General features: G+C 50.9%; 1 protein-coding gene across 4 annotated transcripts in view; it reads left to right on the forward strand.

Moving 5' to 3' along the window:
- Positions 1-416: 416 nt before the first annotated feature.
- The window catches only part of LOC121591043 (nucleolin-like), a 14,499-nt gene continuing 2,415 nt past the window's right edge, over positions 417-12,500 (forward strand). For 2 of the 4 annotated variants that reach the window (XM_041911377.1, XM_041911381.1), the window contains exon 1: positions 7,741-8,014. The gene's annotated coding sequence lies outside the window, so the exon portion shown is untranslated. Of the gene's footprint in view, positions 497-7,740; positions 8,015-12,500 lie in introns of those variants that run through there. The other 2 variants (XM_041911379.1, XM_041911378.1) reach the window with 2 other exon arrangements.

The following is a 12,500-nucleotide window of genomic DNA, read 5'->3' on the forward strand; positions in this document are numbered from 1 at the left end:
TTGCCCGAGAAGCGGTTGAATCATCGGCATCCAGCACACCGCCACAGGTCGTTGCTTCGGACGAGGAGATGCAACGGCTGCACGTGCGCCGGGCGATGAGTAAGTGGAAAATTTGCAACGCAATGGCCTGCCTACCCCCGCCCCCCGCCACTCGACTTTAATGTGCATTTTTTTTTTGTTTCGCTTCCAGATGAACGTTGCATTTCGATGCTGAACGAATTCATCCACAACACGGTAATATCCGTCTCGAAGCAGCTCAATGAAACGGACAACTTTCTCATGAAATCGCAGGTGAGTGAGCGTTATTGTTTTCGGTTTCCGGTGTCATCTACTGCGACACAGTATGCTGCAGGATCATTAACCCAAGGTACGTTTTAGATGGTGCTCCAGAATACGACCACATCCGTTAAAAAGATGAACGACAATACGCACCAAATGCAGACCAAGCTGCACGACATTCTCACGTTTAACTTTGTACCGAATATTAACATTTAAAGTAAGTAGAACGGTCAACCGAACACAGTACGTATCATTTTTTTTTTGCAAGACAGAAAGAACAGAAAAAACGAAAACGTTTACAAAGTAAGTTAAGTGTAGAAAGAAAGTATTTCGATTGCGTACGGGATTTATGGGTAGAGGATTAGTCAAAGAAAACTTGCCCGCCCTCCACACAGCAAGAAAGTAGCGATGCCACCTCTGATGCGCTAATTTAACCAACCGAACCAGCTAAAGCTGAAGGGGGAAAAACGGCACACGCGGGGTGGTACTGGCAATTGAAAAGCGTTGCCAGGGAAACATACAAATTGCTACTGCGTGCGTGCAATCAGCGCCGAGAGTATTTCGCCTGCCAGCGCCTGGCATGGCGCGGGGAGAAAAAGAAATCCGTCGACGGACAGAGAAATTGACCATGCATCACGCCTCGCTCATTGAAGCAGGTCAGAGCACTACTAGCACCGCAGGTGGAAACAAATGATGTTTTCTTGCGAGGAATTTACTGCTTATGTTTATGTTTTCTTCATCTTCACACCTGTACGCGCGTGTTTGCTCGTATGTGTGTATGTGTGTGTTTATGTACTTTGCGCAAAAGATAAGCTTTTACGCCAACTACCCCCGCGGGCGGCCCCATTACAGAAAACGAAGACACGAGGAAACAAAAGCTGCAAAAGCGCACGAAACCGAATCGCAAAGCAATACCACACCCGCCACGCATGACACTAGGTGGGTGGGTGGGTGGCTTGGGAAGGAATTGTACCATTGCTTATCTGCAACCGCTGCCACGGATGCGCACCACCACCACCACCACCACGGGGCGGGGGCTACAATTAAGGGTGAAAATAGACAACGGTCGCGACAAGATTTCCACGCCGGTGCACGCCAGTGGTACCGCGTGGATTATTCGCAAAACGTACCACGTACACGCCAACCACGAGGGGAAAGGAGGGAGGGGGGAGAGGGTTCCGTTCGCTCCAAAACGGTCCGGCCGAGTTTCGAGTGCCGCCGAAGAAGAGTCAACGGACGAGCGCTAGTTTCGCGCTATCGCTGCTCACCCATTCCGGTGTGTGTGTTCACGCGCTGGCCACACGCACCCACCAAGCAGTGCGGATTATATTCGGAACGTTTGGTTGGTTTTCGGGATTGCTCGCTATGTGTGCGAGCGCGCAATGTGTCGAAAGTGGGTGGTGCGGGTTGGCGATCTGCCTGCCTGACTGGCCGGTTGGCCGGTTGGCCGGCTGGCTGGCTGACTGGTTGGTGAAGTGAAACACAATTTATGACTTTCTAATGAAACTTCCTGTGGGGCACCGCACCGCCCTTTCTGCGCTATTGGAATTGGAGTTGCTGTTGTATCCGTTTTTCGTTGGTGCTTTTCATCGATCGCCAACGCCATCACTTGAGGATTGGAATGGAATTTCTAGTGATAACAGAAAGCGAGCGAGCGCAGAAAAATATGGCACAGTTGGAGGGAGGGGAGACCGGCGCATACAAATGAGATGATTGTGGGGTAGAACACTAATTGGGATGTTTGTTGTTTTCTAATTAAAATTCAAAACCTCAACGTCTCTGTTAAGCTGCCCCCCCCCCCCTCAAGGTGCGACAAGAGAAAGCATCATCTAAGCGACTTCTACTCTAGAATCCGAAAACTGTCCCAAACCCGATAGATAAAGGCTCCGGCTAGGGGCGATCCTTAGCTTACGTCATTAAACTCGTTTGCATCACCGAGCGACCGAGCGCGCTTTGCATAGAACAAAATGACGGCACCCCGCACCGCGCCCAGCATATGATGGCTCGGTTGCATCCGCGTTGAATAATAGTTTTCGGTAGCCGCTGCATCGCGTCGAATGCGCCATCGAACGCGCGCGCGCAAGCGACGAACCTGCCTGCCCTTCACCAGATCTTTCACCGGTTTCACGAGAGGAAAGTGAAACTTTTCACACATTACTTTCCACGTCTGTGCCTGGCTGCTGGGCAACCGGGCGTACCGCGAGACGCGTCCTCGCATCCCCGGGCGCAACTTGGCACGAACTGGGACGCCAAAGTGGCTTCGAAACCGGAACTTACATTCGGGGGGTAGTTTGGGTTGCTGCCGTGGTTTATTTTTGGCGGTTGGCGGTGATCGCGCACCGGTTGAATGTCGATCGCCCCATGGAAAGGTGTGGAACGATGGCCATTTTAGAAAAAAAAGCATACCAGCACCGTACACCAAACTATCGAGGACATGCGCCATTCACATTAGGATAATTTTAAGGCATCAACAGCCGAACAGCTATGGGGAAGCTATGGGTTAGTTTGGTGTACCTTCTTCGGGCTGGACTTCCAACTCTCCGGTACTTTCTGGACCGGTTTTTGCGTGTGTCTGTATGCATGTGTGTGTATGTGTGTGAAGGCCCACCAACACTGGAGGTCACGGTGAAACTTGAGCGAGAAGGAAGGACGCTTACGCGAGCGAGCAAGGTATAACGATCCGTTTTTTGTCTGTTTTTTGGATAAAGATCTTAACAATCTCCATCGACAAAGGCGGGTTGGAATTTGGTCGGCTATTATGTGTCCAAATCGATTGGAAATGGAGGATGGGAAGAAGAAGAAGAAAAATAAAAAGCAGCAACCACGGATCTTCGACCGCGATGAGGTCGTGCCTTTTGTTGTTGCTGTAATGTAAATATGCAACACTTTCTCTGCCCGCTGGAAACAACGGCGAACGACGTCAAGTGACGAACCCTCGCTGTGGTGCGATCGGTATCCAGCGGTTGGCCGCACCCTCTAAAAGAAACAATTGGATGGTCAGGGAAAACGTGTGTGTCTGTGTGGCCGAGCACGTGTCAAGCATGCTGATGATCGGTAATGGGAGAGGCCACGTTTTCAGCGTAGCCGCACGTTCCGCACGGAACGGATGGCGTTAAATTCGTTGCTGGCGACCTCGGCCCACCATCGGGCCGGCGACGGACGATGACCGGGTAATGGCAGCGGGGGTGGTGGGGGGAGGGGGGGGGGTGCAAAGGAAACACTTTTATTTTCATGTACTTTTCCTTGTTTCCCCCTCCGCTCGCGCTGGTGACCCAGCTGGAGCGTACAGCAAGTTGTGCTGAACCTTCTTTTTTTTCTTTCTTTCTTTTTTGTCCATGTCCGTGATTAGCTAGGGTGGTGGAACTGGACTTTCTGTACCGCTGCGGTGTCAGTGACCAGCAGCATGGATTGGTGCCGCCAACATTTGCGATGAATTCCGAGGGGAATTGGTGAAATTGTTGTTGAAAATCACAGTGCAATAATATATTAAGCAGCGAGGATATGGTTTCATCCTCTTTGGGCGGGATGCTGTTTCGGGATTATTGCGCTCTCTCTCACTCTCTTGATTTCTTGGTGAAAAGGGGAAATGGCGCATTCGGGATGGAAAAGTTTAATTATTCATCCGAAGCAAAGTGTGTTAATGCTATCTGTAGCACCTTCGGTGGATCCGGTTCGCGCCGCTGGCCGCTCGGATGGTGTGGTCAACTGGATCCATTCCCGGCAACGGTATCGTCCACCAGTGGTCTCACCCAGTTGCGCACCTCCCAGCCTACCCCCCCCCCCTTTCCTGCAGATAGACCGGGGGACGGAGCGGAGGACCTTGATAAAACAGAGACGCGGGCCGAGAAGTTAAGGCACAATTATGTGCAGGAGCCTGACGTAGTTGAATAATCGTTCGACCGATTATCGACCGTACCCGGGAGCAGCAGCATGACCCGCCAGCGACGTTTATTTCCCTTTCCATGGCACGGAGAGTGTGCCGGGGAGTGAGCGAGGGGTGTTATCCGGCACAGAATACCGTACCGTTGCAGCCTTGGGGATTAACCTAGTGGCCACTAGGGTCGCGCGGCTCGCGGATGAGTAATACCCGGACAGGGTGTGTGTGTGTGTGTGTGTGTGTGACCTGGTGGAGACGTCCCGTGCCCGTGCCCGTCCGGCTCGGTGGCGGATGTGGAGTTGGAAAGTAACGGCATCGGAATCTCGGAATCGAATTATGGTAATGAGTTGTTTGCGGACACAACGAAAGCTGCGCATTGGTGAAGGGGAGGGGAGGGGGAGCAAGAGAAAAAAAGAGAAAGAGAGAGACGGTTGAAGCGCGTGCTCGGGCGATCTGTCATCTCGCGCGCTTTGGCAGACACTGTCGAAGGGATGGCAAGGAGATGGATCGAATGGGTCGGTCGCGGTTTGCTGTTTGCGTTAAATATTTACTTGTCGAGGACGGCCAAAAGGGTGCGTTACTTGGGCGGGTGACACCAAACGCAAGCCACAACCAGGTTGAAAGAATGGCAAAAAGGAGGAATTCACATTCCATTGGGCGAAAAGGCAAACGCGAAAACGACACAATCAGACACAAAAACGACTCACTCAAACCTGCTAATTGGAGATCCTCCAAATCCGGGTGAGGATCCGTGAAAGAAGAGGGTTTTAACGAGGCTACTTACAACTCAGCGAAGCGTCTGCAAAAAAACATTTAAGCTTCAAATTTTCCACCCAACGGGGAAGCTTTTCCGTTTAGTGTTTGCAGTTCGTTTTTCTTTTCTGCACTGATTATTTTTCGCTTCAACGACAGTTGGAAGAAGCCGACCGCTGCACCGCCAAGAGGAATAGACCGTGCCGGTCGCTTTGTTCCCCAAGCAGTGCAGTCGGAGCAAGATCGTATCTAACGTATCCCCACCGTATACGAGGTGAAAATTCGAAATTGGCTGCGATAATGTGCCAACAGTTAGCGTTATGAGGAGGCAGTTGAACAGTTAGTAGAAAGGTAGGAGGAAGAGGTACCGAATCTCGGCCGAACTGAAATAATGTACACAGCCATTGCACTTTGGGAGTTTATTGCTTTCCTTCCTTTTTGTTTAGGAAATGTAGCTCCCCGGGCGCAAGCTCGTCTTCTGGCAGCACTTTGGACAGCGCGACCAGTGCAAGCGAAGAACAGATGAACAGAAACCCTGGCAGGTCATCGGTACCTTCTTCGTCGGCAGCATCTGTACCGTAGGGGGGGATCCATATTCATCTGATAATACCAGAATGGTTCATAATAGACCATTTTTATTGTGCGAGAACACGATTAATATAGATGACTTCTTGTGCACTAAGGCGTTTATTTTGGCGAAAAGAAGCAATTGAACTAATGTTTGCAGCTTGCCGACCTATTCTATATAAAGGTGATCGCTATGTTCGAAACCCATTTTTGAAAGTAATGTAAGTAAGTTCCTATACCTCGGTATAAAGTATGCTTGAAAGCCACAGGGGTAAAGATGCGTTAGGTATATAATACGTTGGCTTAAAAGGCTTATAAAGCTTTACAGGGGTTTGCTGGGGTTCTCATAGCTGTGGGATACTTTCTTGACTTTTTCTTGTTAGAACTTTATATGATGAGAATTGCACTCTATGGCACGTATATTGGACAGACTCATAGGAAATTCCTGTTGGATTTTTTCAACAAGCGTGCTATAGAGTCCAATTCCTTTCAGATCATTTCGTGTAAGAAAGAGTCATGAAAGTATCCCACCCCTGAAAACCCCTGTAAGGACATCTCCGTAATGGAATCGACATCAACAAAAGCAATCACCACTTTTGGCGTAATCGCACTAATCTATGGCACGTGAGAGTACTCGAGGCTGTCCGCACCGGTCCTACCTACTGTACTGGATGTGCTTCGAGCGGCTACCTGCTGGCAATGACATCTTACTCCAAAACTGGTGACCGTAGGGCAAAAGAAAGAAAAGCCAAACAGTGCTGTGATAGCTTCCTGCAACAACAACAACAACAACAACAAAACGACACCTTGTGACCCACGGATGGTCAGAGCTTTTAAAGAAATTACAACCGTTGTAGGGGGGGGGGGGGGGGGGGGTAGGTGGAGACCCAGAGCGCAGCATTAAGACGAGGGCCGGGTAGCGCGCTTATTAAGAAATCTCAACTGGAGCTTAAAGAAAAGCACAACCCTCTCGCTCTGTCGCTCTCGATGCACGAAACGGAAAAGCGGAAAACGGTGGCAACCAGTGCAGCCCTGCTCCGGGGTATACGGTGGCTGTGGTGACCGTGGTGTGGCCTCTTCCTTCACAGCGAAACGCATCCAAACGACGAACCCCCAATGGCGGCGCACCGTGCGCTGGGGTTCGATGATCGGTCCGAGATGATGGGTCTCCCACCAGGTGCTTTGGACACGCGCGGGGCAATGGAATTGGGATGATTGGGGGGAGATTGGCTCGGGGAAGAAGTGTGCCAGTTCCTCCCGCAGGGGCCCGGTGCGCGTATGTGTGACTGTGCGCCCGTGCGCCATGCCACGGATAATAACGAGTGCGGCGGCGACTCCACCAAACCGACCCGGGATAGTAGAGGAAGATTGTTAGATGAGGGCACCGGATGGAGACGACGAAAGGCAACAGCAGCAACAGACAGAAAATCCGAAAGGAAGAATGGGAAGCAAAGCAAGCGAGGAGCTGGCCGACGCCGAAGGAAAACGTGAAACCCGCCACGGAAAGAACCGGCCAAGGAAGGAATCAAGACGGAAAGAGCAAATCGACGAATCAACGGCACATTGGATCTATACATCGATGCATACACACATACATACACACGTACACACATTTGTAACACTTTTTTCTCTCTCTCTTCTTCTGCTTTCCCTTCGCATCATCTTTCGGCCGCAGCCTTTCGCCCGTTGGATCCCGCTCTCGCCACCACCGGTTCGAAAACGGTTGCTTCGCTCCCTTCGTGTTCCTTCTTCCCCGTTTCTGTCGCCCGTTCGTCATCGGGACGGGTAACATCGTTTCGGCATCGCTGAACAGAGCCCCAAGACGCTCGCTCGAATCGAAGCTACACAAACCACCACCCGCTTCTTGCCCCCTATTCACCCTGTACCATCGTGGTGTTCAGCTTCTCCCTTCTTGCCGATGTTGCTGCTGCTGCTGCTGCTTGCTGTGTTTGAAGCGCGATCGCGTGAAAGCGCCTGCCAACCCCCACACAAGGCACACATACACACACACACGGCCACAAACTTGGGCAGTGGGAAGGAATGGGACGGTATAATGGGTTGGCTTGGAAAGAAAGTACGGACGGAACACCGCTGGGGCTATGGGGATCTCTCGCGGTCTCTCGCTCGCTCGCGAAGATCGGCGTCGCCGCAGCAAACGACGAACCCGGGTGGGGGGGAGCCCAAGCGGAGCGGGGCGGGCGGAATGGGTCCGCCCGGGTAGGAAAAAAGTTTTCATTAAGAGTTTGAGAAGTAGAAACAGTTCAGTCAGTATCGTGGTGTACACGGTGGAAGAAAGTAGTGTATCTGCGCGCCCTCGGTTTTTGCCGCTCAATATCTGGTGCGTGTGTGTGTAGCAAGAGAGAGAGTTGTAGTGCTGCGAGCGTGGTTAAGCAAGCGCCCGTACGGGATTTACGGTTTAGTTGGTATCGCTCTGTCCCCGGCGGCTGTTGCGTTTTGTTTTCGTTCTGCTGCGGCTCGGTTCCGTAGACACATCCTAAGTTAGTACACGTTACGTTTCCCAGTCAACAAGACCCCAAAGTGAGTAACTACTCCTGTAGGCTGCAGACGCCGTTGAGGGAACAGAAACCGTTGTTGTTGCTGCTGCTGTTGGTGTTGCTGGTGCTGTTGCTGTCACTGTTGCTACGGTTACGGTGTGGTGTTTGATTTCCGCAAAGCTTATGTGAACATCTCTTGGAGGTGTGCTAATTGGACATTGGACGGGCAGCGCCCTAGTAGGCGAGAAGTAGAGCACAAACGACTGTCGCTGCGCAAGACACGAACCTCTCTACTACACAGGGTAGGAGGAGGATGAGAGCGCACCACAAGCGATGATGAATCTCTTCCCAGGGAAGAACCGTTCTTCAGATACCGTTTTCGATCTGTGTTTGTTGGTACAAGTGTCATTCGATGGGCAGCCTGACAGACCATGCCCCCCCTCCCCTTCACACCTGTCTCGGGAACAAGTTAGTTAAACTAGGGCGTCGTCAGCGACGGTGCAGGAAGAGCAAGAGCCCCAGGACTACTTTGATGACTTCTTGGAGAGGAAAAAAAGCCAGATTACGGTCGAACCGAACACGCCAAACGCCAAAGCACGCACACCCATTCATCCCCGGACGGGATACATTGAAAGTGCAATTCAAAATTGGGCCCTAGATCGATGAGCAGCGCGCTACCCAGTGGATTGGACGAAAATAGCAATCGAAAAGCTCTGAGAAGAAAAAACCCAAAACCCACATCAAAGGGGGCCAAATCACCCCCTCCCCACCCCGGCCAGGCCAAGGGTGGCTGTTGTGGTGAAGTGTGTGTGTGTATGTGCGTGCGTGTGTGTGTGTGTATGTGTGGGTCCCACTTCTTTTATGACCTGTTTTCCGGATTTCACCCCAACCCCCAATGGGAGGCGGCCCCCGTGACCAGATCCAGTGGTTGGGGCATTGTAATTTTCGGGAGATTTCGGCCTGCGGTGATGATGCTGCTGCTGCTGCTGCTGGTGGTGCTTGTTGTGCTGCCCGGTGATGGTGTGCCTTTGATCTCTCTTCCCGTGTTCGTTACTTCTTGAAAGTTATGCTCTTTTTTTTCCATCACCTCCCCTATGGCCGGGATTGGAGTTTCGGGATTTTTGGTTGCACACCACACCCGCCTGCCTCCCTGCCCCCCAAAATGGTGGACCAGCGGGAGAGTGGAGATGCTGTTGTATCTTTCTTTATTGATTACTTCCTCCGTTTGGTTTTGGGGGGGGGGGGGGGGGAGAAATGTGTTGGACCCAGATTCGAATCGGATTGATGGAGGTGTTCGCCCTCCACTCAGCGTGTTCCTTTGCGATATGGTGTGTAAATGTGTGTGACTGTGTGGTTTGTGCTTGTGCGTGTTGGGAAAGCAGGCGGATGAGTGGGAAGGTAGAAGGGTTTGATCGAATGCAAATTCATGCTTGCGCCTCCTGCAGCAGGGGCCCGCTTCCCGGTGCTGCTGACGCCTGTGCCTGCGCTGCTCAGTCAAACAGATATATAGAGAGAAAGAGAGGGAGAGAGAACGAAAGAGAAGGAATGGCCGAGAGAGGTGGATACGGTTGGCGGGGCCCGGCTGGCGGCGTATGTCGAACAGATAACGGTTCCAAATTGAGGAAAGAATCAATATTAATTATTATGCTGCTTTTGACCTAGAAATTCCTATCCGGTCCGGCAATCCGTCGGCCCAGCACTGACTGCTAGGCGGAAATCGTCGATCACCGATCGGTTTGACGTCGGCTACTGGCTACTGGGGGCCCTAGTGGCCCGTCTTCCGTCGACATTTCTGTTTTGGGTTGGCTTGTTAAAATTTCGCCAGATAAGACCGTTGCCAGCAAAAGCGGGACACCTGTTTTTGGTAAATTTGTGCGTGTTAAAGATACCGCACAGGGAAAGGGATTGTTGCATCGCAGGGATTGCAATTAAAATGCTTTAAACGTTTAGTAACGCTGAGTGCTTTTATATTTACAGCCAAAGATGTATTAACTCAATCAACCAAACCTTCCCGTTTTGTATTCCACTAACAGAGGTCTCCACATATTTCCGAATATATTTAAAGATTTTCCCCCCCCCCAACAGATAGCGCAATCAAAAAAACGGTGCTCATCTCAATGGCGGCAGGATGTTGTGGGGGGCAGTTTATTTGCTGCGAGCACCACGGCATTCCATGGTCCCCCTTTTGCCCGGTAGCTCTTGGGACCTCCTTACCCCGCACGATTGAACGAGCGCAGTCACACACACACGTCCACACTGACGACGGGGTAGTCGGGGAAACTTTCTCTTTTCTTTTATCACTTTCATTTCGAAACGGCGGTGGACGCGCCGCGCGAGCCTTTTGAATGAGCTCATCTCACCCCGAAAGAGAAACCGCCCCCTGGGTGTGCGTGTGTTATTTTGTTTAATAAGAAAAGGCGCACACACGCACACGCGTACGAGAGATCCACTTGTCTTGTAGAGGTCGAGATGGGTAAAAAGTGAAAAGCCCGGTGATCCTGTCCTGCCCGACTAATAAGAGCGGAAGGTTCGTCGTCTGTTGCGCCCGTTGAAGTCTTTTGTGCGTATCGCGCCGCGGGAACGGACAATTTGATCGCTTTTACCACGGCAATATGGCTAGAACACACGGACACGGAAGGCTTTTCAAGGTTGTTTTGGAAAAGGCGGTTTGGCGAAAAGCATTGACCTCGATCGGTGGCGGTGGTGGTGGTGGAAGAGCGTCCGTGCACCGGCGGGAAATTGGAGCGCGAATGTTTTCCCGACTGGGGAGAGCGCTCTCCCAATTGACCGCGTCTAATCGCGGGAAATTGGTACACGATTAGCATACTTTCCTCGGAATCGGACCTCGGGGCTGGTCCATATTTAAATATGGAGATGAAGCTTCACCCCGCTTGCTAGATTGATGGTGCCCCGCGCTTACGGGGGGGAAAAAGCTTCCATATTCCACCGAGACGCACAACCCCCGGAGACTGCGAACACAAAGTAGGCCACTGTGATGATGGGGAAGGGATGTGGTGTAGAGGAATGAAACGCGCGAGCGCGCGCTTAGCTTTTTCCATTGATTTCTCTATCTGTTGGAATTATCTCGAATTTCGTATTCCTCCCTTAATGTGCTTCTTCCTCCCCCCCCACCTCCCCCTCGCCGCATCGGTTTCGGTTCGGTGTATTGGGGTTTGCACGATCGATTCGATAGTTCCAAAATCAATGTCGGCTTCAGGAACACGGATTTGTGGGGCGATTGAAATTTTATGTTTCTTTATAGATTGAGATCGTATCACACTCTTTTCACGCATTTGATGCGTTGCGTATGCTGCGTACATAAGGGGGGTAGGGGGGGTGGATAAGAAAGAGATAAAAAAACTAGTCGAAAGAAGCGGAAGCAGCGGGCGAAAGTTGCTCAAAATTAATGTTTGGTAAAGATTGTTTTCCCTGACCCGTGCGGAGTCCGCACCGCGAAACCGGTCCGATTAGGGTTGGGGCTTCTATTTCGATAATCTTGTTTCATGTGTTTTTATTTTTCTCGCTCTTTCTTTTCGCTTCGGCATCTTCCACTTCTCGGCTTCTTTTTAATGCCTTTGACCACACGCACAACGCACAAGGTCTCTCAAAGGTGGTTGGAGAAAGTTGATTGAACCATAATCAAGGTAACCTGTTTGAACTTTCCATTTCTTCAAATGCGACCACCAATGTACGTGTGTACGTGTGTGAGAGCTAAATTCTATGCAATCGAGTTGAATAAACTTATAACTTAGTAGGGACTCTGGAGGGACACCGTGCCTGTTAGACGTGCGGAGTCATCAGTTCGGATTTTTGGAACTCACCGAAACTGCCAAACCCATTAAAAAAAAAAACGGCATTAATGGACGTTTATGTTTTATGTAGGGTGTAGCTCGTGTTGGGAAAGGTACTGTAAAATCGAACAGAACAGTTTATGACACACACTGACAATCATCCGGTGGAAGGCAGAGAGGAGTTGCTCGAGAGGAAGAAACAGGTTTGAGATTTCGTATTCTCACCCACATTTTTGGATTGGGTGGACCAGGATGAGAAAGGAATTTCAAAATCCAACCTCCAGCGGGAGAGAGAAAGAGCAAGAGGACTAATTAAGGGTGTAAGAAAAGGCACCCCTTAAGACCTCTCGATCCAAAATAGAGGAACAAAACTTTCAGTCATCGCTTTTTTGCTTTTTTTATTGGTCAAGTGAAGTATGATGGTTGGTCCAAGGTAGCCTCAAAAAGACAGAGAGAAGAGAGAGAGCGAAATAGAAAGTTCACTTTCAGCCACCTGTTGCGTTGGCTCCTGTTCCTCCCGATTGGAAGAGTGAAATCGTCTCCACAAAACATCGACCCGTCGTCGATTAATGATTCGACGCGCTTGGTACGGTCGATGACCTGTTCTCGCTTCCCACGCGGCCAACCACCGAAACCGCTCAACCACCTCTTCAAGGAGAGGATAGCAGGCAATATTTCACCCCCTTTTTAAGGGATGTGGGAATGGTGAGGCGTAGTAGTGGCGGGGGAGGTTTATGA

Source organism: Anopheles merus, chromosome 2R, assembly GCF_017562075.2.
Source record: "Anopheles merus strain MAF chromosome 2R, AmerM5.1, whole genome shotgun sequence".
NCBI classification, from domain to species: Eukaryota; Metazoa; Arthropoda; class Insecta; order Diptera; family Culicidae; genus Anopheles; species Anopheles merus.